The sequence below is a fragment of the Balaenoptera musculus genome, chromosome 17 (genome assembly GCF_009873245.2).
Source record: "Balaenoptera musculus isolate JJ_BM4_2016_0621 chromosome 17, mBalMus1.pri.v3, whole genome shotgun sequence".
NCBI lineage: Eukaryota > Metazoa > Chordata > Mammalia > Artiodactyla > Balaenopteridae > Balaenoptera > Balaenoptera musculus.
In genome coordinates, this window is record NC_045801.1 from 61,273,366 (window position 1) to 61,296,546 (window position 23,181).

The following is a 23,181-nucleotide window of genomic DNA, read 5'->3' on the forward strand; positions in this document are numbered from 1 at the left end:
TGCCCTCAAAAATTTTCTGAAATCAATTTGTATCTTCTCATCTCCTCTACCAGCACTTTCATCCAAGCTACCATAATGTGTTACCTGACCACCAGGTCTCTTGTCTGGTCTACCCCTGTCTACCTTTGCCCCCACCCAATCAGTCATTCAGCTGCAGCCAAAGTGATATATTCAAAATGTAAATCTGTTCACATCATCTCCTTATTTAAAACATCTCGACAGCTTCTCATCTCTCTGAAGAAAGATGAAAGCCTTAATGTTATCTGCAGGATGCATGTTTTGACAGTCACATACCTCTTGAATAACATTCTTTACAATATTCATTTCTCTCTTTGCACCACCTACATCGTCCTTCTTTTCTTCATATTCACAGTGCTCCTTCCTGTACCACAAAGCTTTTGTGTATACCAGTTTCCCTACAAGGATACTTTTACCCTTCTTCCTTCTTTTCTAAGTTACCTTTGACTCATTATTTAGATACTAGCTCAATTCTCTCTTTACCAATGAAGCCCTTTCTGCACTTCCTTGATTAGATCACATACCTCTTGCACAGTCTTTTAGCACCACATACTTCTCATTCAGTAAGCCTAAAGTAACTGCAATTATTGAATTAATGTCTACAATTACTCTAGCTGTGAGCTCCAGAATACAAGGATATTGCCTAACACACTACGGTCTCTAAGAAACAGTTTATTTTATTTTTGATTGTAAAGTGTATTAGAAAAGGAAGCATGTATATAATGCATTTGTACAGGTTAAATATTAATAATAAATGAAACACTGAGTAACATTACCCAAGTGAAGAAAGAGAACACTGACAGCCTGTGAAAACCCGATTTGTGCCTCTCTCCAAACATACACCCACTTGCCTGGTATATACCAAATAACTAAGCATTAACATGGGACTTTGATCACTATTCCAACTCTTCCCTTTACAGAATGTAATTAATAACATTAACATTTATATATTACGTAGAAAAGTGTTTAGATTTTCTAGCTTTTGAAATCATATAAAAGGAACCGTACTCAATACATCCTTCCCTGATTTGCTTCTTTCATTCAATGTTATATTTCTGAGATTCAACCATGTTGATGGTCTACCCCTAGTTCATTCATTCTTATACAATATTCCACTGTATGAATATAAAGCAGTGTTTTATTTGTTGTACTACTGATGGACATTGACATGCTATTATGCATTACTGTACATGACTCCTCATATACATGGGCAAGGGCTTGTCTAGAGTACATAGGTAGGAAAAGAACTGCTGGCTTAAAGTGCTATGCAAACCTTCAGAGTTCACTTAAATTAGTAAAGTGTGAGCTATCTTATATGCTATACCATGCATCTACTGTAATATATGTTTTATTTATTTTCTATATTTTTCTCAATATAGCCCTGCTATTATCTAAATGGTCAACTTTTAAAAAAATTTTACTTATCTCCCTAATATATTCATTCATTCATCAAATATTTATTGAGACGCCCACTATCTGTTAGGTACTACACTAATGATAAAATATTCTTAATTTCTTATATCCTTATTCCAACAGTGAGAGTCTGAATGCTTGCTAGACGCTCAACACCATAGCCCACTCACTGGTCTTCAGAAGGTAAGTTTCTTTCTGGTACTAAGAACCAGAGTGTGAGTATGAGTAGAGAAATACCTGCAAATAGCCAGTATGTGGTATGTTGTAAACTGTTGACAAAACTGTCCTAAAATAATTACTTTTTATTGCCTCACTTCTCATGTAATATCTTAAAACTAACTGCAAAACTTTTTTTTTTCAAAAGTAAAGCCACTGAACAGTTTGGAAAAGAACACACAGATTTAAAATGTTTAAATCTGATGTTTGTCTTATTTTAAAAATAAATCATTGCATTTCTCTCCCACCAGCTGCCACCCCATCTCGATCCCCAGGATGATCCCCAGGTCTGGAAATAGCTTCACATGATGGAGCTTGAACAAGAGACTATAATACTCCTGAGTACTAAAATAAACATTAACATAATTCGAGCAGTGTCAGGGTGTCCCATAGTACTTAGCCAATCTTTATCACTTCCCATCTACTCTTTTCTCTTTACATTCTTTTACCTTCCAATAAATAATGACTACAATAATGGAAATGTTGTCTGGCCTGCACCTCAGTGATATTATTAAGCTCCAAACCATCGTTATAATTCGGGTGTCCCAGAGAGAAGATATTTACAGCTGACACACCCTAACAAATGAAAGCTGCTTAATGACAATGCATGAAAGCCTGCTGAAGGAATTTTTTGCACTGACTTCCTGGTTCAGAGGTATAAGAGAGGATATAAAAGAATCACCAGAATCATTTCAAGAAAATCTGACCATACAATGAGCAGATGATATAATTTATAAGAATAGCTTAAGTTCTTTAAAACTTATTGTTCTCATAACCTTACTTAAATAAAAAAGTATGTTTTGAAGATCATGTGCTCACTAATACCCAATAAAGCTCAGGATTTGTGTGTGTGGGTCTCCACATGTGCTGTGCTTACCTGAAATATTCACATGAATTCTACATTAAATGAAGTGCAAGGGTACAGTTTCATTGGGTCCATTAACATACACAAATACTGACCTGTCAGTTGATGGTGTGTATTCAGTACTTACTAATGTGAAGTGATGCACAAAGTGCAATGGGGAAACATAAAGAGACAACTGAAGATGTCATTCCGTGCAGACACAAAGGCATGAGCAAAATCCATGAAGAACAGAAGCAAAGGGTATTTATAGCCAACTTAGTAAAGATAGTTATACATAATTATATCTCAATAAAAATAGTAACAATAATAAAAGTCTAACAGTTTAGTATTTCATTTATGTGAACTAATAGTTATATAGTTTCATGTATGAAAAATTCATACAAAAAGAAAGGGAATCATTAAAGGCAAGTGGAACTTGTTAAGTTTTGCCACCAATGAAAGACAGTTTCTAGACTCAGTTCTGTTACTGCTTTCTTGAATTATTTATTCTCTCCCTTTTTGTATGATAGTATACTATTCTTACCACTCTATAATATAGAAATATTTTCCTAGTATTTTAAATAGATTTTAAACCTTAAGGAAGGTAATATATTAGATAAACATATGTATCCTCTGTGATCAGTAATTCCACTCGTGGAATATACCCCTCAGAAATGAAGGCTCAGGTCCAGCAAAAGGCATGTAAAGTACGTTTAAGGTAGCTTTATTTGTAGTAGCCCAGAAACATTTGGAAACAACCCAAATGTCCATCAAGAGTAGACTTGGTAAACTGTTGTATATTCATCCAAAGGCATATTACAGAACAACAAAAGAGAACAAGCAACTAACATACACAGGACACAGTAAAATAGGCAAATTTAATCTATGTCAGAGTAGAAGCCCAATGATATTTTTTAAAAACTGGGAAAATTCTATTTTAGGTGGCAATGGTTACATTTTACATATGTAAAAATTTGAGTGTATACTTTAAGATTGGCCACAACTCAATAAAAAATCTTTAGTTCAAAGCAAAAGCAATACAACGACACGTGTCAAAAACTAGAAAAAGGCTTACTCATTGACTTAATAAATTAACAGTAGGGAAATAAATCAATTTTTAAAAAAGCTGTGTTCATGCACATTCATTACAAAATTGCGAACAGGAAATAATTAAAATCAACCTGTACAACAGCAGGAAAATGGTCAGGTAGGTTGTGTTATTTCAAGGTAATAGCATTTTAATGAGATACTGCAAAGGTAATTCTAAGGATTACTCTTAAAAAAATTAATTCAATAATCAGTGAAAAAATCCAAACACAAATCACTCACGGTGGGTAAATATAAAACGTATGCATCCCCACAAGCACACACGTATAGGAGACTGGACAGAAGTGTGCAAAAAGATAATGTGTATGCATTGAATAGTGGGTGATTTAAATTTCATTTAAAAAATTCCTCGGGGGCTTCCCTGGTGGCGCAGTGGTTGAGAATCTGCCTGCCAATGCAGGGGACACGGGTTCGAGCCCTGGTCTGGGAAGATCCCACATGCCGCGGAGCAACTGGGCCCGTGAGCCACAACTACTGAGCCTGAGCGTCTGGAGCCTCTGCTCCGCAACAAGAGAGGTCGCGATAGTGACAGGCCCGCGCACCGCGATGAAGAGTGGCCCCCACTCACCGCAACTGGAGAAAGCCCTCGCACAGAAACGAAGACCCAACACAGCCAAAAATAAACATAATAAATAAATAATAAATAAAAATTAAAAAAAAAAAAAATTCCTCGGATGTTGCTATAATTCTGCTCTGATAATTAAGAGCAGGTAGAAGAATATTGAGAGTTTTGAGAACTAATTAATATAAAATGTTACTGAAGGACAGATCTAAGGATAAAGCAGAGGAATTATACTTCAGATAAGGTGAATGGCATAGAGGAGACACTGAGGGAAGTAAGAGTACTGAATGATGTGAAAGAGAAAAAAATCCCAGGAAAAAAATTCAAATGGATGTGTAGTTGGATATAAATTTATAGAGTAGGAGGAGAGCAAGGAAGAGAGCATCATGTCCCAAAAGAACAAAGTAAGGCAGCTGAATCTCAAAGAGAAGAGGATATAAAGCAGCAGTTAAGTGGTTCAGAATATCACCCCTGCTAACTGACTGTGTAACATCTATCTGTAAAATAAGAACAATAATAATAGAGTCATTAGGTTGTTACAAGGACTAAATGAATTAATGCAGGTAAAGCATTTAGAGCAGTGCCCGCCAATAATAAGTGCTCAGTAAGTATTAGATAATGCAACAGAAAAATTAAAGTTGTCAGAGAAAATAAAGAGGCAAGATTAATTTCACTTGATTTTTTCTAAATTTAGCCTTTAAATTCTTTTTCAAATTCATAGCTTTATCAAAGTTATATTTAGTTTGAAAATAATTTTTCTCATCACTCAGAAACTTCACAATAATTTTACCTCGTATTCACAGAGGCCTGACCACACAATTGCAGTTTTGCAGAAATTCAACATAATACAGTAGCTGTATGAGCATTTTTCTGTTCATATAAACAATGGTACTATTTCCATGGGACCCTTAAAACTAATTGTAGGATTTGGAACTTAGTGATATTAGAAAGACTAGAAAAACAATGCGGAAAATATTTGACTTCGGGTTGAGTATTCATTTGACAGAACTATTATTGCTTCAGTAAAAGTCTATCATCTCAACCTAGACCGTAGACACTGTCCCCCACCCCTCAAAGCAAAAGAGGTAAAATATAAGAAATAGTCACCAGGAGCTTTTGCTGCCCCCTGATCTTAGTGGCGTTTTGTTAAGTGTTTCCTTTTTGAAATTTGTATTTGGTTCTCTCTTGCCTCCCCTCTCAGGCTCTTTTGCTCCTCTTTCTCCAGGTGGAATACATCATCATAATGGATGGAGAGGTGACCTCCTCCATCCACCTCCTCCAGCTCCCCCACCGCAACACGCACACAAACAGAAACAAACAGACGAAAACAGGCTTTCCAGGGTAGGCATCACCAGGCATATGAAGAAACGACAAGTGTGGCTCCGGGCAATGGGACAAGCACTGGGAGGGGGGAACGGGGTGGAGGGAAGGTGATCTCTGCCGGTAACAGCCTCCACCAGCTGCAGCACCTGGAAATGCAGATTCTCAGCCCCGCCCCAGACGTGCTGAGCCTAGATCTCTGGGAGTGCGACCCATTCCTCTGCAGGACCACTGGCTCTCAGGTGAATCTGATGCCTGCTCCACTGGGAGAAGCCCTTGCATGTGCCAATTCCATGTAAACTGCCTCATGGCTGAATCTTACACACAGCAGGACATCTAGCAGCCTCACCAGCTCTGCAGTGTAAACTGAGCTCCGTCAACTGTACGTCTCTTCAAACATAATGATGAGAGAAATGATAGGTTTTGTGTTTTCAGAAAGGTGAGAGAATACTTTTCTCACAAATTTATTAAAAAGTCCTTGAAAACAGAAAGCGGATGTATCTACTCTAAAAAAAAAAAAAAAATTCAAAGTTAAATTGTCCCAAAATTCAATTAAAAAAATCCTTCCAGATGATGAAAGAGGGGTATGGATGAAATTGCTGTTGAATAACCTTTAAATGTGCACTGACCATCAAGGTACCACGTGGCCATTGAACACTTAACTGTGACTAGTAAGAACTGAGACGTGCTATTAAACTGAAAGAATGCACCAGAGGTCAAAGGCTTACTATGAAAAACAATGTAAACTATCTCTAATAACGTGTATGTTTATACTGATTATATGTTGAAATGATTATACTTTGGATACACTGGGTTAAATAAAAGAGATTATTAAAATTACTCTCCCTTATTTCTATTTACTTGTAATGTGGCGATGCAAAACTTTTAAAAGTACATACGGGGCTGCATTATATTTCTATGGCACAGTGCTGCTTTAGAGTTCTAAACTAGCAGTTAGTAATAATTATATCTTAATCCAAACAAAAAAAAATCATGTCATGAAATATGTTTTCAAGTTATATGTAGAATAAAGAATGTCAGACTTTTTTTTTTAACCTTATTAAATATTTAGTATCCTGATTTCCTTTCTTCTCTTGCTCTCCTAGTCTTCTGTTTTATCCTTTTTTGCAACGTCCACCCAGGCTTCTGCTGCTAAGACCTCCCAGCCAGCTGAACTGATTTGATTATCTCCAATCAACAATAAATGTGGAAGAAGGCATATTTACAAATCAGAGGAAACTCTGAGAAACCTCTCTGTGGAGGTGACATTTAAACTGAAAAGTATAGGAAGAAGATACTCATGTGATGTTTATGTATGGGAGGTGGGGGTGAGTTTGGAAGGAGTAAAGGGCAAAGGACAAAGGCCCTGAGATGAAAAATAATTTGGCTTTTTTTTGAGAACTGAGAAAACCTGGATGTGGCTAGAACCCAAGGAGTAAGGGAGAGTTGCAAGTGGTTAAGAGTGAGAGAGACAGGGGGAGCCCAGAACCTCAAATGACTCAGAGGCCACAATGAAGAGCCCGGACATTATTCTTGGTACAATGGAAAACCAATTGGATGGGTTGAAGCAGGGGGATGACGTGTTCTCATTTGTATTTTAAGAAGGTCACCCTTGAAGGGAATAATACGGAAGCTGAGAGCAGTGAGTGGACCGCTGCAGTTGTCAGGTATGCGGTGACTGTGGCTTGGATGACGTAGCTGCAGTAGAGGTGAAATACGCAAGGCTCATTTGGAGGTAGTATGGGCAGATCTCTAATTCACTGACAAATTAGGTCGAGTGTGTAAGGAAAAGACAGAAATCAAGGATAACTCCTGGCTTCTGGTTTAAGTAAAAAATTAAAAGGGTTTTCTTTTAAAATATCTATTTCCAATATCATAAGAGGAGATTATAAATCATGAAGAAAAGAGAGGCTATGTCCATTTATTAAGCCACTGCCAAATACCAGAAAATGGTGCTGGGTGGTGTCTTATATATGTTGTCCAATTTAAGATTCTCAGGGACCCTATGATAGTAGGTGTATTATCTCAGATTAGAAATGGGCAAAATAAAGCACAAAAAGTTAAATAACTTGTCAAGTGTCATTCAGTAGCTCAGTCTACTATCTAACTCCCTCTGACTGAAGTGCTTTATACACATCATACCATACCAGGACTGATAATTTTCTCTAAATCAATGAGCTGATTATTCCTAAGATATTTATTGCAAGATGGCTAAAGACATACTACTGATACAATTAATCTTTCACAATTTTAAAACAGACTAACAGTAGTGAACACACTGTTCCAAACGCCCATGATTTGCAATTATACTGTCAGTGAAATTAAAGTTTTGCGAGAGTGAATCATGGAGATTTTACTGAAATCTGAGTTGTTAGGATTCTACCTGAGAAACTCTGAAACAACCTGTTTAACGCATAACTTCAAATGCAGAAACTGCCCTTTGAACCTGAAAGGCTGTATGTGTTTATCTCTCTCAACCAGGGAAGAGGGGATTGGGCCATAGAGAGCGTCCCTCAGAATTGCTTTGACATTTCGGCACTTTTGCTATCAGCATGAATGGTGCTGTGCTGTATGTCTCCTTCCCATTAACACAAGAGATATACAGTTTAACAGTCTCTGAATTATTGTATATATTTCTGTATAATTTCTACACTTCTTACTGAAACTCAATGCTTATAAATTAAGGTGATGCATAAATGCCTATACAACGCCCTGGACACAGTAGAGAAGCCTGAAAGAAAGATATCTTTTAAATGTTTTTCCAAAATTGCAAACACATTATCTGCCCTGCTTTGGAATTCAGCTTAATTTGGCATTGTTCTTTGACTTCTGTAGTCTCAGTGACACAAACATACATACCCAGAGGACTTCCCTCTACTGTTACTTAACCAAAACAGTGCACCATTATTCAGAGGTCAAGATGGGGAAATAGGATGAACCTATGAAACAGATAGTAGGTTTCTAATATCAGACATATCTCTAGATTATTCACAGAAGATTTTTATTTCTATATATTATTCACTGAATCTAGATATTATCTCAAGCCATATCAATTTTTGCCATTTGTCCTGGCCAGAGGGACTGATCAAAAGGGAGGAAACATTAAGGGGACAATGGCAGAGTATGGATGGAGGTAAGTGTGAAGAGAGAGAGGAAGCCTTTCTAGAGATCAACGTGAATGATTTGGGTTTTGGACTCAGTTAACTGATTTAATTTAGAGTCTAAAACAAAAAATATTCATGAGCCATAAGGAAGACTTGAATATCTAAGGCTGTAATAAGACTAAATACTTTATGTTACCCTGCTGTTGTGAACTGAACTGTATCTCCCCAACCCCCAAACTTTATATGTTTAAGTCCCAAATCCCAGTACCTCAGAATATAACTGTATTTGGAGATAGAGCTTTAAAGATGAATTAAGATAAAATGAGTTCCTATGGGTGAGTCCTCCATTAATCCAATATGACTGGTGTCCTTATAAGAAGAGGAGGTTAGGATACAGACATTCACGAAGGGAAGACCGTGTGAAGACACAGTGAGAAGATGGCCATCTACAAGTCAAGGAGAGAGGCATCAGAAGCAACCAAACCTGCCAACACCTTGATCTTGGACTTCTAGGCTCCAGAACGGTGAGAAAATAAATGTCTGTTGTTTAAGACACCCAATCTGTGGGTTTCTTTTTTTCCTTATTTATTTATTTGGTTTTTTTTTTTTTTAATTTTTAAATTTTTAATTTTTTTTTATTTTTTAACATCTTTATTGGAGTATAATTGCTTTACAATGGTGTGTTAGTTTCTGCTTTATAGCAAAGTGAATCAGCTATACATATACATATATCCTCATATCTCCTCCCTCTTGCGTCTCCCTCCCACCCTCCCTATCCCACCCCTCTAGGTGGTCACAAAGCACTAAGCTGATCTCCCTGTGCAATGCAGCTGCTTCCCACTAGCTATCTAGTTTACATTTGGTAGTATATATAAGTCTATGCCACTCTCTCACTTCGTCCCAGCTTACAATCTGTGGTTTTTGTTATGGCAGTCCCAGCAAACTAAAACACCTACTTAAAGAAATATTTTATTTACTTTTTTTCTTCCAATAGAAAAAAAAATGTATGTTTGAGGTAAGTTCTCTGGGCTTTCCCAATATCTGGAATACACTATATCAAAAAGAGGAACTATGGAATCTCTTCAGTGCATATATTTTTATAGAAATGGATTTATATAATTCCAGCTTTAATTAATTTCCCACATTTTGCTCCCATTTTCCTCTGTTTTTGAAATTAGCTTCACTAGCTTTGATAGTTACTCCTCTTTTGCTTTTTATTTATTTTGTTTAAAATTGATAAACTGTTCAAGGAATAATACTTAACTATAAGATATTTATGACAGATAATGGAAAATATAGCATATTATTATTAAGATTGATTAAGCTCTTTTACTTAGCTCAATTAAACTTGGAATGAAGCATCTCATACATTTAGAATCTAAATACAAATGTGTATGTATGTGTGTATATACTAGTATATATTATTTATGTATATTATTTGTGGGCAAATAATATATATATATATATATATACACACAGACACACATATAAGAATACATATATATATGTGTGTATCCTGGAATAAGTGGTTTGTATGTTATAACACCATAAACCAATCTGAATGAGAATTATTTTTTATATTTATATCTCTAACTAGTTTGCTAAACTCTAAGGATTCTATTTATTCTTTACATCACTTAAGCCACTACATGTCTTGCACATAATACTCAAAAACTCTTGCCTAATTGAATTATAACCCTTTTAAACCAATAATGCATTTTTATGATAGCTACTCATTTCTAATATACAAGTTATCAGTTCAATTTCACAAAATGAAATGTCAGGTTTTGAATTCACTTGTAAGACAAAATATGTGCTTTACATAGGAAGAAAACCACAATGCTGTTAACAATTGTTTTAGGTTTAAGTAAAAGAACTACACGCTAGGCACGTATATTGTTTGTTCTCCTTTACTATTTAAGAGTTTAAGGCAGTTTGAGAACATATATCAAAAATACTCTCTACTTAGATGACAATTACTTTGCAAGTATTAACTTTCTGGGAATCCATGCATAAATAGAAGAAAAATATGACTATTAAAATTCATAAGTCACTTGGTAATGGAAAGTAGTTCAATATACATGACATATGCTAGGTATACATATACTTACATTTCCTGTTTAATGTATTCATAAGGATAATTTCAGGTAGTAGGAACCTTTGTCCAGAAAGAAGCTGATCAACTAAACCAAGAAAGGAAAATCATCTTTTAAAACACTCTAGACTTTTTAAAAATTGTAAGCCTTGCTTCCCAAGATGTTTCATTATTAAATAATTACTAATTGAGAAACTTTTCAACTAGTACTTATTCATGACTCCTGAAGAGAAGATAGTAATGTACGCACATTTATAATTAACTGAATATTCAAAATGCTTCAATTCTTTCACCAGGAAAAGAACCCATGGGAGTTAAGGATGGATGAAATTGACAAAAAAGGAGCAAATGAGGAAATTTCAAAAACTGCAAGTGAGAAAAAAAAAGAGAAAGATTTAATTCCTGGGCTTCCCTGGTGGCGCAGTGGTTGAGAATCTGCCTGCTAATGCAGGGGACACGGGTTCGACCCCTGGTCTGGGAAGATCCCACATGCCGCGGAGCAGCTGGGCCCGTGAGCCACAATTACTGAGCCTGCGCGTCTGGAGCCTGTGCTCCGCAACAAGAGAGGCCGCGATAGTGAGAGGCCCGCACACCGCGATGAAGAGTGGCCCCCGCTTGCCGCAGCTAGAGAAAGCCCTCGCACAGAAACGAAGACCCAACACAGCCAAAAATAAATAAATAAATAAATAAATAAATAAATAAATAAAAGTTAAAAAAATTAAAAAAAGATTTAATTCCTAAATTGTGAGCCTGTTTAGCATGAAACTTTTTTCACATCTACAAAGTTGACCTGAGGTAAGAATAGAGTAGTGCATGTCAATGGCAGAGGGAAAGAGGGCAGGGTACTGAGCAGAACAATGGAAGCAGAATATATGGAACCAAAGGATTACGTTTGAAAACTTCCCATTATCTTTGAACTTCCCATGAGAAACTAAAAAGTTAAAATTAAAAAATAAAGAACTTGATTATACCGTTTTTTTTCCCTTAGCAAATTAACTAACAAATACATAGAACACATGCAATACTTTATTCATCTAGAATCAAGACACCTGAAAGAAAATTCACAGAGTCCAGAAAATCCTCTGAGATTTTGGAATTTTTGTTAAACATTCTATGTTAACTGTGAATGATCATTTTCAAAGTACTACAACTATACTCCCCAACCTTTATCAGGGTCTCCTGTACATCTACCAGAGCTCAGCAGGACACTGTCCTCTGCCCAACTGGGTAAGTGCTCTTCTGTCCCTGCAGACCAACCCAGCTGTCACTCTTTCTCACACAAATTTACACACACACACACACACACTACCCAAAAAAGACATTTGCTCAAAACCCCAAAACCTATAGTTAATATTGTGTACACTAATCTCCAAGTCTCAGTATCTTCCCATGTTTGTTACAGGACTTAAATAACATAGAGGGAAACACTGTAAATTGTGTATATGAAAGAATTCTATAAACTGTGAAACTCAATTATTAGTATCAATATTTTTATTGTATAAATATTTATTAATGTTAGTGCTCACACACACACAAAAAGTCTAAACTCCATAGCATGACCTCAAAAATTCTCTACTTTCAGGCTTCTTGTTTTTGTGAACTCACTTTCCACCACCTTTTCCTATTTTACCACACACTGGAGCCTCATGAAACCACGAAACCAACCTTTTTATTTGCACATGCTATTCCTATTTATGACTAGAATATCCTTTAGTCTCTTCTTCTCTCAGTCAAATCCTACCTCTTGTACAATAGACTAAATTCATATAGGGAGATAATGTTTTAAAATCCTGTATCTGATAAAGGACTTGTAGCTCTAATATACATAGAACACTTACAACTTGATAATACAAAGACAAACAACTTAATTTTTAAAAGATAGGTGGGGGGAATTCCTGGCGGCCCAGTGGTTGGGACTCCATGCTTTCACTGCCAAAGGCCTGGGTTCGATCCCTGGTCGGGAAACTAAGATCCCACAATCTGTGCAGCATGGCCAAATAAATAAACAAATAAATAAAATAAAATAGAAAGAAGGGTGGGACAGGGGGTGCAGATGCATAGGTTTTGAACCACCAAAGAAAATACATGAATGGTACACAAGCTCATGAAAAGATGCCCAGCATCACTAGTCATCTGGGAAATGCAAATAAAAACCACAATGTAATCTCATCATGTACCTTTTAGAATGTCTAAAATTAAGACTGACCATACCAAGTGTTGGTAAGGACGTGAAGAGACTGCAACTCAAACACTACTGGTGGAAACATAAAATGGTACAACTACTTCGGAAACCTGTTTCTTCCATAAGATCTAGCTTTTGTACTGTTAGGAAACTATATAAAACAAATGAAAGCATATATTCTCACAAAGTCTTTGTACAAGAAGGTTCAGATTAGCTTTATTTGTAAGAGCAAAAACTAGAAACAGTTTAAGTGTTCGTCAACAGGTGAATGAATAAACAAATTGTGGCATATCCATACAATGTTTTAGCATTCAGTTAAAAGAAAATTTTTTTACGAATGAACAATTGGTTGATGCAATAATATGTATGAATCTCCAAATAATTATGCTAATAATTATGAAAGAAGACAGACGCAAAAGAATACTCCATGATTCCATGGATAAGAAATTCTAGAAAATGAAAACTAATTTGCAAAGGCAGAAAGTAGAGCAGTGGTTGCTTCAGGACAGAGGACAGGGAGGAAAAGGAGGGAGGGTTTCCAAAGGAGCTTGAAGAAACCTTTGGGGGCGTTGGCTACATTCACTATCTTTATTATGGTGACTGTTTCACGGGTATATACATATGTCAAAACTTTTAAAATTATGCACTTTAAATATGTGCAGTTTATTCTATGTCAATTGTACCTCATAAATCTGTTTTTTTAAAGAGGAATAAGCTACTGATAAGCACAACAAGATGGATGAATCTGATGGATGAATCTCAAAATTATTATGTGAAATGAAAAAAGCAGGACACAAAAAGCTACATACTATATGATTCTATTTATATATTATTCTGGAAAAGGCAATCCTAGGGACAGAAATCACACTGGTGGTTGCTGGGGAGAGGTGGAAGGGGCTGACTGCAAAAGGGCACAAGGGAATTAGGCGGAGGGTTGTGCAGAAAGGTTCTATATGCTCATCGTGGTTGGTAGTGATTACACAACGGCATACATTTGTTAAAATTCATTGAAGTGTATGGTTAAAAAGGATGGATTTTACTGAATGTAAATTGTATCTCAATATACTTATCTCAATGTAATTATATCTCAGTATCAATATATTATATCCCTCTTGACTTAAAAATAAAGAATTCACATGTCATCTCTTACGTAACCTACTCCAGGAAAAGTTAGTGGGCTTTCTGTTGGGTTTCTACAATCCTTCTCCAGTACTCAATGTATGCCCTTATCATAGTGAGTAATAATTCTTTAATGCATATCCCTAACCAGACATGAAAATCTTAGGAGAGAATTGTTTCCAGTCATTGCTTAATCCCCAATATAGAATGCAGTGCTTGAAAATTAGCTTCTCAACAAATGTTTTAATTCTATTATTGGCATTTCACCTTCCTTTTCCATTACAGATACTCATTCATTCAGTGAACACATGCTCATTAAGCCTCAACTAAATGCCCAACTCAAGAATGAGCAAGAATAATACATTTCTTACCCTCAGAAGCCTAACACTCAAGCCGAAGAGAATCATCATCAAACGTGCAACCACTGTGTGTGATGAAGTTGGTAAGTATCATGATAGGGAAAGAACAAGATACAATTAAATTGGTATATTGGGTCAGGAGGTCCAGAAAGGTGGTATTTGAGCAAAGACCTGCAAGATAAGTGGAAGCTCGCTAGAATAGAGGGGGGAAATGATGGTGACACTGGCAGAGAGTTTTCCAAACAGTAGAAACAGCACTTTTGAAGGTGCAGAGCATGGTGCATTTGAGGAACTGGAAGAGATTTATTCCAGCTAAAGACTAAAGTAAGGGATGTCAAGAAAAGAGAGATGAAGCTTGGAGTGGAAATCATAGACCAAGTCACATGGGGTCTAGTGATGTGAATACACTTGGAGTTGATGATAAGGGCATCAAGAAGTGAATGAATGGTTTTAAATGGAAGAAAAAAATAATGATCAGATTTGTCTTCTCTATAGCACTCTGTTATCATGGGAACTGATTGGGGTTAAGACTAACCAGGAAGGGAGAACAGTTGTTTGTTGCAAAAATTCAGATTAAAAATAGTAATTACTTTGCTGAAAATTAGCCCACACTAGAGAAACAATCCTCTTCCTAAGTACTTGACAATGTGGCTCAAATGGCCAAATGAGGTTTACTTTTGCCATACAAACTAAGCTTTAAAACGTGTACAACTTTTAGGATTATAATAGTTGAAAAACTATAAATCTATAATGACCAGGATCAAATCAAAGCTTCCTGTACAATCCTAAAGATTTAAGGTCAGCTTCAATCCCTCACATTCCCTCATCTTCCTTATTCTACAGTTCTTAAATCCAGTTTAAAGAATTTCAAAACGTCTCTAGATTCTACGCTATCCTCTTCACATCTCCATTGGACAATTGGGAAAAGCTTCCTACTATTCCCCTGTCTTTTGTCTGTCCCTCTTTGATCCATCCTCAAAAATGTTGCCAATCAATTTAAAAAAAAAAAAAAGAAGAAGAAAAAGAAAACTTTCATAACCCAACCTGCTTACAGACTTTTGATGGCTCCCTGTTGCCTAGAGGACATTGCTCAAACCTTTGTCACCCACATTCAAGACTGTCAGAATCTGGCCCGGTGTTCCTTCCCAATTCATCTCTTGCCATTCCACTTATTTCAAATGTCATCTCCTCCACCCCAAACAAATTTCTCATTCTTCTCTATTCAGCAAGTTCTAATCAGAAAAATCATTAACTACTCCATGAAATCTTTCCAGGCCACTCAAGCTAAATGTATCTTTTGTGCTTCTATTTTCCATTGTATTTCTACCTACTGTATTAATGCAATAGCTATCACCCTATGTTATAGACGGTTATATGTGTTTGTCTTCCAGATAGATTATTTGTGTTTGAGGGTGGGGACACTGCTTTATTTATACCTGTATTCTGGGCATCTGATACAGTGCATATAATTACACTCCCTCTAAATTAATATATAGACTTTATTTGCAAACTCTAGCCATGATGTCTGAAATGACAAAATGCAAAAGAAAAAAAAAATACTGGGACAGATTCCACAATCTTCAGTAAGCCAGGAGCACAAGCAAAGTACAATACAGTATGCAAGCCTAGAGGAACAGTACTCAAAGATTCAAAATATTAAAAAATACTAAATTACCAGGCCCAGATGATGCTATCAACAGATTCAGCAGATACTTTTAAATGAGACGGGGACAGCGGACACACTATCTAGATGTCTATGTCAACTTTTTGCTATCATATATAAATGTGATTCTTCCATATTTGAACTATAGTGCAGAGAAAGGGTCAAACATTCAATAAATAAAATGCTTGGCTTAAAGAATACAAGAATTAATCCACATATACTTTAAGGGTAAAGACTTATTCTCATTTTAAAACTTTTTAAACTGAGGCACAAAAATGTTAAGTAACACACAGGGATGCCCAGCTGGCAGAGGGCAGAACTGAGATTTGCACTCAGGTTTTGATGATTCCTAAGCCCCTGTTCTAACCACTGAACTATACTCAAGGCGATCCTTGTCTACACTGCTCAGCTAAATGCTCCATGAAGTCAGGGACTATGTTTCTCTTCTTCATCACTGATCTCCGAGGCCTATTAGAGGGCTTGGCCAGGTCTCTAGGGGTCCATAAACTCTTGAAGTCTTATGCAATTTGTTTGTGTACATAAGTAGAATTTCTCTAGAGAGAGGATCAATAAAAAATGGGTGACACTTATTAACAACAATCAAGCAGTGTTGTAGATGAATTATCTCATTCTATCACAACGACAACAGCTACACAAGATACATGGTGGGTACTCAGTATATGCCAGGCATTGTTCTAAATGTTTTCATGCATTAACATATATGATCATCATACCAATTCTACGAAATAGATGTTATAATCACATACACTTCAAAAATGAGGAAATTGGGCCTCAGTGAGGTTAACTTGGCCAAATACCTTAGCTTTTGCTCCCCTTATAGTAAATAGCTGGGCGGGAATATAAACGTCCCTATGTGACAACAAAGCAGTCCTTCTTGGCTTATAGCCCATGAGATAGTCATCTTCAAAGACCGTCATGTCCCCCAAAATATTAAGAGAATTACAAAAAAAGAAAATAAATTCCCTATGCATTTTCCAGAAAGTCATCTTGATAAAACCAAAGGTTTTCACGGCAACACAACATCAGGAGCTATGAGCTAATTCTCCCATATAGAGAGCATTCTGTCTCCTCATGTATTAAATACAAGGTAGGAAGTATATGTAGTAGGGGAGATTTTTTTCTTTAAGGGTTAACTATGATGAATGGGCGAGAGAGTATTGAGTTCCAAAGGTACTTATATAAGCATGCAAATATGTATACATGGAGCTCCTGGTACATCAGGAGCAGGGTTGCTGCTAGCCCTTACAGACATTTTGTGACCTAGAAAAGTGCCTTCCCCCAGGAATACTCAGTCAAGAACAAGGGGACATGGCATGGACTGTGGAGTCCGACCCAGGTACCATTCCTCGCATCCCCCTCAGCTGGGCAGCCCTGGGCAGTGAACAACCAAGGACTTCTTGAAGATGCCATGGTTACTCTCTAGAGCCTAGAGCCACAGTGCCTGGATTTGAATCCCCAGTTTTATCCCCTATAGATGTGTGACCTTCGTCAAGTTTTAAAATTTCTCTCTGCCTCATTTTTCCCATCTGAAAATGGGGAGAATATTAGTATAAGCTGCATAGATTTGTTTAAAGAATCTAAGAGAAAAAAATGCATATAAATAGTTTAGAACAATACGAAACACATATTAAGGATTCAGTAAGTTTCAGCTAAAATATGTATATTATTAATATTCATAAATAGCTCTCTCAACTGTAGGAGTAAGGCATATTTGAAGCAGTCCATGTGTCTATGTATGAGCTGATTAATACCAAGAGGTGAAAGTTCCTATGGGGAGGGTGGAGAGAAGTGATTCTACAAGGATGTATCATTGTACCCTCAGCTGTTTTGTTTGCCTCTACAGCTTCCTAAGGACCCCAAATTATGATACGTCATTTAAAACTGTGATTTTATTCCCAAGGATGTGAAGTCAAGAGCCACAAAATCACAACAGCAACCACTAGGCACACCGGAGTCACATGTTTGCAACATAGAAATTCTCACTCAGCATGTATCAGTATCTCCAGCCATTCAGTAAATGGATAGATGGTAACTAATACAGTGGCATCTTTTACAAGCTCAAAATAAGGCCGCATTTTAAAATGCATTTAACTTGTTTTCCACTTTATTACTATATTTTCAAAGCAAAATTCTCAAGCTCTCGAAGCAGGATGTTACAGGACTGGCTTATATAATTTCCAAATATCCAACTCCCACAATGAGAAATCCATTTTTCAACAACCAGATTGGCAACATTTTAAACAGATCATTATTATCCAGTGTTGGCAAGAGTATGGTAAATACACTGTGGGTACTTAGGAAGGCTCTTTGCAATATCCATCGAATTTAAAGTGAATGTCCCCCTGGAACTAGCAATTCTCTTCTCAGAATAAATCTTCTGCAGTACCCTTGCAGAGCTAATGTACACAGATATCCACTGCATCACTGTTTGTAATAGTAAGAAATTGGAAAATCCAAGTGAATATTCTGGGGGATATTGGCTGGCTGGTTACATTGGGTAAATACATTTAAAACAGAATCTTCATATACGGACAGAGAAATATTTGAGAAATATTAAATTAAAAATAAATTTCAGAACACTGGTATATGAACCATTATCCATTTTTTTTGAAATAATGAAAGAAAAATTCCTGTGGTTATACCCATGAAAGCACACAACTCCAACCACCAATGGTAGTTACACATATGGAGTGGAATAGGAAAGGGGGTTCACTTTATACTTTACTATAATTTTCATGTTGTTTTATAAGCAAGTAGTACTTTTAGAATTCATAAAAATAACAAGAATTTTCAAAAGAAACGGGGAACTCAAAGTTATTATTTGCATGCGGGTATTAAAAAAAAATCTTAGCAATCCCCAAAATTTATTTCCGCTGTCCCATATGCTTGTAATCACAACTGCAGAATAAAATGCTTATGAGATCTTAAGAGACACACTCTCGTTAAAAAGTTGTACTACCTTCATAAAGCATGTTGAGAAACATTCCCTATTTGTAGGCCTATAAATGGAGCTTAGGAGGAATGGGAAGAAGAGAACAAACAGGTCTCAACCTCCATTCCACTTTGAAAAGTGAAAAATAAGTAGTTTACCACCACTGGCCACCTTGCTTTCCTCCACCTCCTCCACCAGTTGGTACCAGAGAGAAGCCCAACCCTGCTAGGCCACTGACTTCAAACTCACAATAAGTAGATCACGTGACCTGACTGATAGTAGAGTGCACAAAAGATGAAAACAGGGGGAAGTGTGGGGATAACAAGGTTATTAAGAAAAAAGTGGTGAGAGCTGGAAGCGAAGAATATTGTAACGATGACGAGAGAGAAGATACATGTAAAAAGAACGGAAAGGAGGGAGAAAGTAACAAAACAAAAGCAGGAAATGTTACTATTCATGAGGTGTTTAGCTTTCAGGACATCCCAGTAAGTGTACAGCCTCTGTAGTCTGCATTCTCTAGCCCTTGCCCTCAAATGAAAGCTGACTGAAGACTGTTTGATTGTTGGAGAGGGGTCCTTTGACTCTGTTTTGAGCAAGTCTTAGAAGCACAGCACATCAGGTATGAAGCCCATTATATTCAATTCAAAGATCTTATCGCGTGCTGGGTTAATCCCGTTAGACAGGGAGTGATTATTGCTTAACTGGCACATTGTTTAAACAAGCTTCCGAAGGACAGTTCTTCCCAAAAGAAGCCAAAGTGACTTAAATAGAATTATATATACTTATGTCCATGTAAGTATAGACAGGCAGACGTACACGTATATATTTCACAAAATCCCCCCAACAGCAGCATCGGAAGGTGCCCACTCTCCAAATGCGTCTAAGGGAGAAGAGGCATAAACTGAGACTGGAGCAAAGGCCTTGGGGTGATGCTTCAGGACCAAGCACCTCCCTACAAACCTCCGCGGTCCATAGATATCCCAAAGCCCTAGCCTGGCCCCAGGCCACAGACAAGAAAAGAAACTCCACCGAAGCCCCCAGAGACCTGGCAACCACGTGACCCGCCGACAGACACCCAAACTTTCTCTGCCAAACAAATGCAACTTTTATTTTACTTTTCCTGGAGGAACGGCTTGCGCTGGCCTCCCGCTGCCTCTCCTCCGGCCCTTTCTTCCTCCCTCCACCTCCGGTCGTGGGAGGCCTCGGGGTATCTCCTTTCCAGCTCGTCCGGCCTAGGGGTCCTAAGGCTCAGCCCCTCCCGGGGCGGGCGTCCCTCCTTCAGCCGCCTGAGGGGAACCAAGCCTCCTCCTGCCCAACACCGGCCGGGGACGATGGACTCCGGCTCAGCCCCGGGTCGCGGGGCTCGGGCCGAGACACTTACCTGCGCGGAGCCGCTCCCGGAGCTCCTGCGTCGCAGTCAGCGGCTCGGCAGCCGCCGCATCTCCCGGCGGCAGGTTCCCCCCACCCGGCCCAGCAGCGGGGTTCTGTGCAGCACTTTTCCCAGCCTGGGAAGTAGGTTGAAAGCGCGGAGGTGGGAGGTAGGGGTGGGCGGGGTGATCTGGGAGAAGAGGCTTAAGGATTTGGTTGTTGTTTGTTTGTTTGTTTGTTTTTTCCCGATCTCTAGCAAAGACTCTAGACCATATGCTGGGAGAATATTAGCTTTGCTCAATGGCGACAAAGCAGCGGCCTGACTCTCACAGTCCGGTCGATTTACTAAACAAACTGAAACGTGGGTGGGGATGTTAAACAGTAACCAGCAGTCTCAATGAAAACTGAAAGCAGCGAGGGCCGCCACCGCCTCGGCGCGCTCATTTCCCTGTTCCCAAGGCCCCAGGGCGACCGGCGGGCGCGCCAGCAAGTCCCAGAGCCCAGGCTGCGTGGACCGTAGCGGCTTTCCGGGGCCTCCCGGAGGCCGCCAGGCGGGAACTGCCACACGCCGCATGCCTAAATTTCCACCATCAGGGCGAGGCGCCGGGCGGCTTGACCCTTCGAGCCGGCTTCCTTCGCGCGCGCGCGCGCCTCCCGCACCTGGAGGACCCCCAGCCAGCTTCCGCGCCCGCGGCCTGAGGCCAAACGCGGCCCCCGCGACGCGGGCGCCGTCCTCCTCCCCGCCCCGGCTCACGCCTCGCCTAGGGCGGTGTCAGCCCTCGGCCAGCGCGTTTGGAAAAGCGGCAGCGCGGAGAAGCCTTCTGACCCGAGAATGCAGATATAATTCCGAGCCAATGAGGTCCAGAAAAGAGCCGGAAGTATTATTAAAGGGAATTAAATAGGTTCCTAGGGACAGCACTGCGGCCACACCACTAGGGGAAGCCGCAACCATTTCATTAAACCGCACCTTGGGCCGCTGGGGTTAACTTCTGCCCTGAGGCTTGTGACCACCTTGCGCTGCTAGAGTTCCGGGAAGTAGAGGGAGACCAGTTTTTCATTCCCAGCCAACCCAGCCACCTGTGGCTTCAGTCAGTACCTCTTTACATATGTATCTGATGGAAAGCTTCCTTTCTCCCTCCCATACCCTGGGAGCCGTCACAAACTTTAGACTTTGAGAAATGATGCTCAGTCCCATCTGAGATGCGCTGGTCATCTGGATCAGGCTTTTGTTAGCCAAGCAATATAGCCAGAAGCTGTGGCTTTTAAAAACATCTCAACAGTTTAACTTCGTGGTTTCAGGAATGAATGACTTCTGGTCAAACAAGTAATTATCCTCATGAGATAAATAGTTGCTTAATCCGTAAGGTTTTTCTTTTCCGACCAGGGGGGTGGCGGTTATTTTAAGACTGTAATAAAAATGCCAGGGAGATCAAAGGGCTGAGTATTTTTTCTTTTTCTTTTTAGATAGGGTTTACTAAACTTTCTCAGTTTCCTCCTTCTGAATCTCTTGCTGAAAGGCTGTCTTAAAAACAAGTAGTTGGTTGTTTTAGAAATCAGAACAAAAGGGAGAGATCAGATACTATTTTCTTTAAATCGACCTTCTTGAGCAAAACACATTCTTTGGGTCCTCATTGCCCACGTGGTCTGCAAACCATGTCACGAAAGCGGCCTCTGTCCACGTCAGCTCCAGGAAACCCTCCACAGACAGCTGAGGCAGAAGAGTAACAATTAACGGGTTGTATTTATTATGCAAATCTTTCACAGGTGTGTTGTTTAAAGATCACCTATTGACATTCTCTTTTAAAATATTTCCAGATACTTGGATGGTGAAGGTTGTCTTATTACTTGCCAAAATATACAGTTCCCACAAAACGCTGAAAAGTCTGAAGTCAGAAATTGTCCATCCCCATTCACGGAAGCTTTAATGCCACTTGACATCTCTTGTTCCCAGCAGAGAAACCATATTTTAGTTCAATAGTCTCAGTTTATTTCACTGCTAACAATTCGCGATGGCAGTGGGTTCGGTTTTGGATGATCAGTTGGTCATCGATGTGCGGTAGAATCGCTGATCTACCCGAAAGTGATCATCACATATTCTATGTTCAAAATTATTTTGACACAATACGTAGAACCTTTGCCAGAGAATTTTATTGCCACAAGGATTCTGACTAATAATAAGGGAAATGACAGTACATTCAAGGAGGTATAAACCCTGTTAAGACTTAGTTATTATATAAAGGAAGCATTGCATTTGTTCAATTGAAAAAAATCTCTAAGAGTGGATGTCACACTACCAGTCCTCCCGCGTTCGCAGCAAGCAGGCAGTCGTTTCAGTTAACTAAATAAATAAGTGACTGAGAGCTAAAGGAAAGTATGAGGAGTTGGCTCAGCTCCGGGTTTGGCAATTTTTTACTAAATCAGCCAATGCCGATTGACCAAGCTTTAGAGCATCACTTACATTGTTCCTGAAACTAATTTATTACGATTCTTCATGGTATGGGTTTATGATGCTGAAAATGAAAAATGTGCTTATGGAGAGTTGTCCCCTGACGCATTGCGGAGCGGGGGGGGGGGGGCGGGGGGGGGGGGGGCAGAACCACACAAAGAGAAGGAAGAGATCGGGATGATTTTTTAGGGAGAGGTTCTCAGAAGATACAAAGTTCTGTTTCAATAGTTAGTGTTTAGGGGGAAATTATACGTATATGTATTTATGTCACATCTGCGCTTTTAACCCGAAATTAAACCCTGAAAAGTGGCGTCCGAAAACCCTTTATTTCACTTTCCTGTTAAATGTCTCGTTTAGCCTCGTCTTTTCCTTTCTGCTTTGATCATCTTTTTTACACCATGTTTTGTTTTGT

At 38.6% G+C, this 23,181-nt stretch overlaps 1 protein-coding gene across 2 annotated transcripts in view; it reads right to left on the reverse strand.

Moving 5' to 3' along the window:
* Nucleotides 1-20,588, reverse strand: part of HNF4G (hepatocyte nuclear factor 4 gamma) — a 133,444-nt gene extending 112,856 nt beyond the window's left edge. For both annotated transcript variants that reach the window (XM_036830328.1, XM_036830329.1), the window contains exon 1: nucleotides 20,337-20,588. The gene's annotated coding sequence lies outside the window, so the exon portion shown is untranslated. The remainder of the gene's footprint in view (nucleotides 1-20,336) is intronic.
* Nucleotides 20,589-23,181: the final 2,593 nt, after the last annotated feature.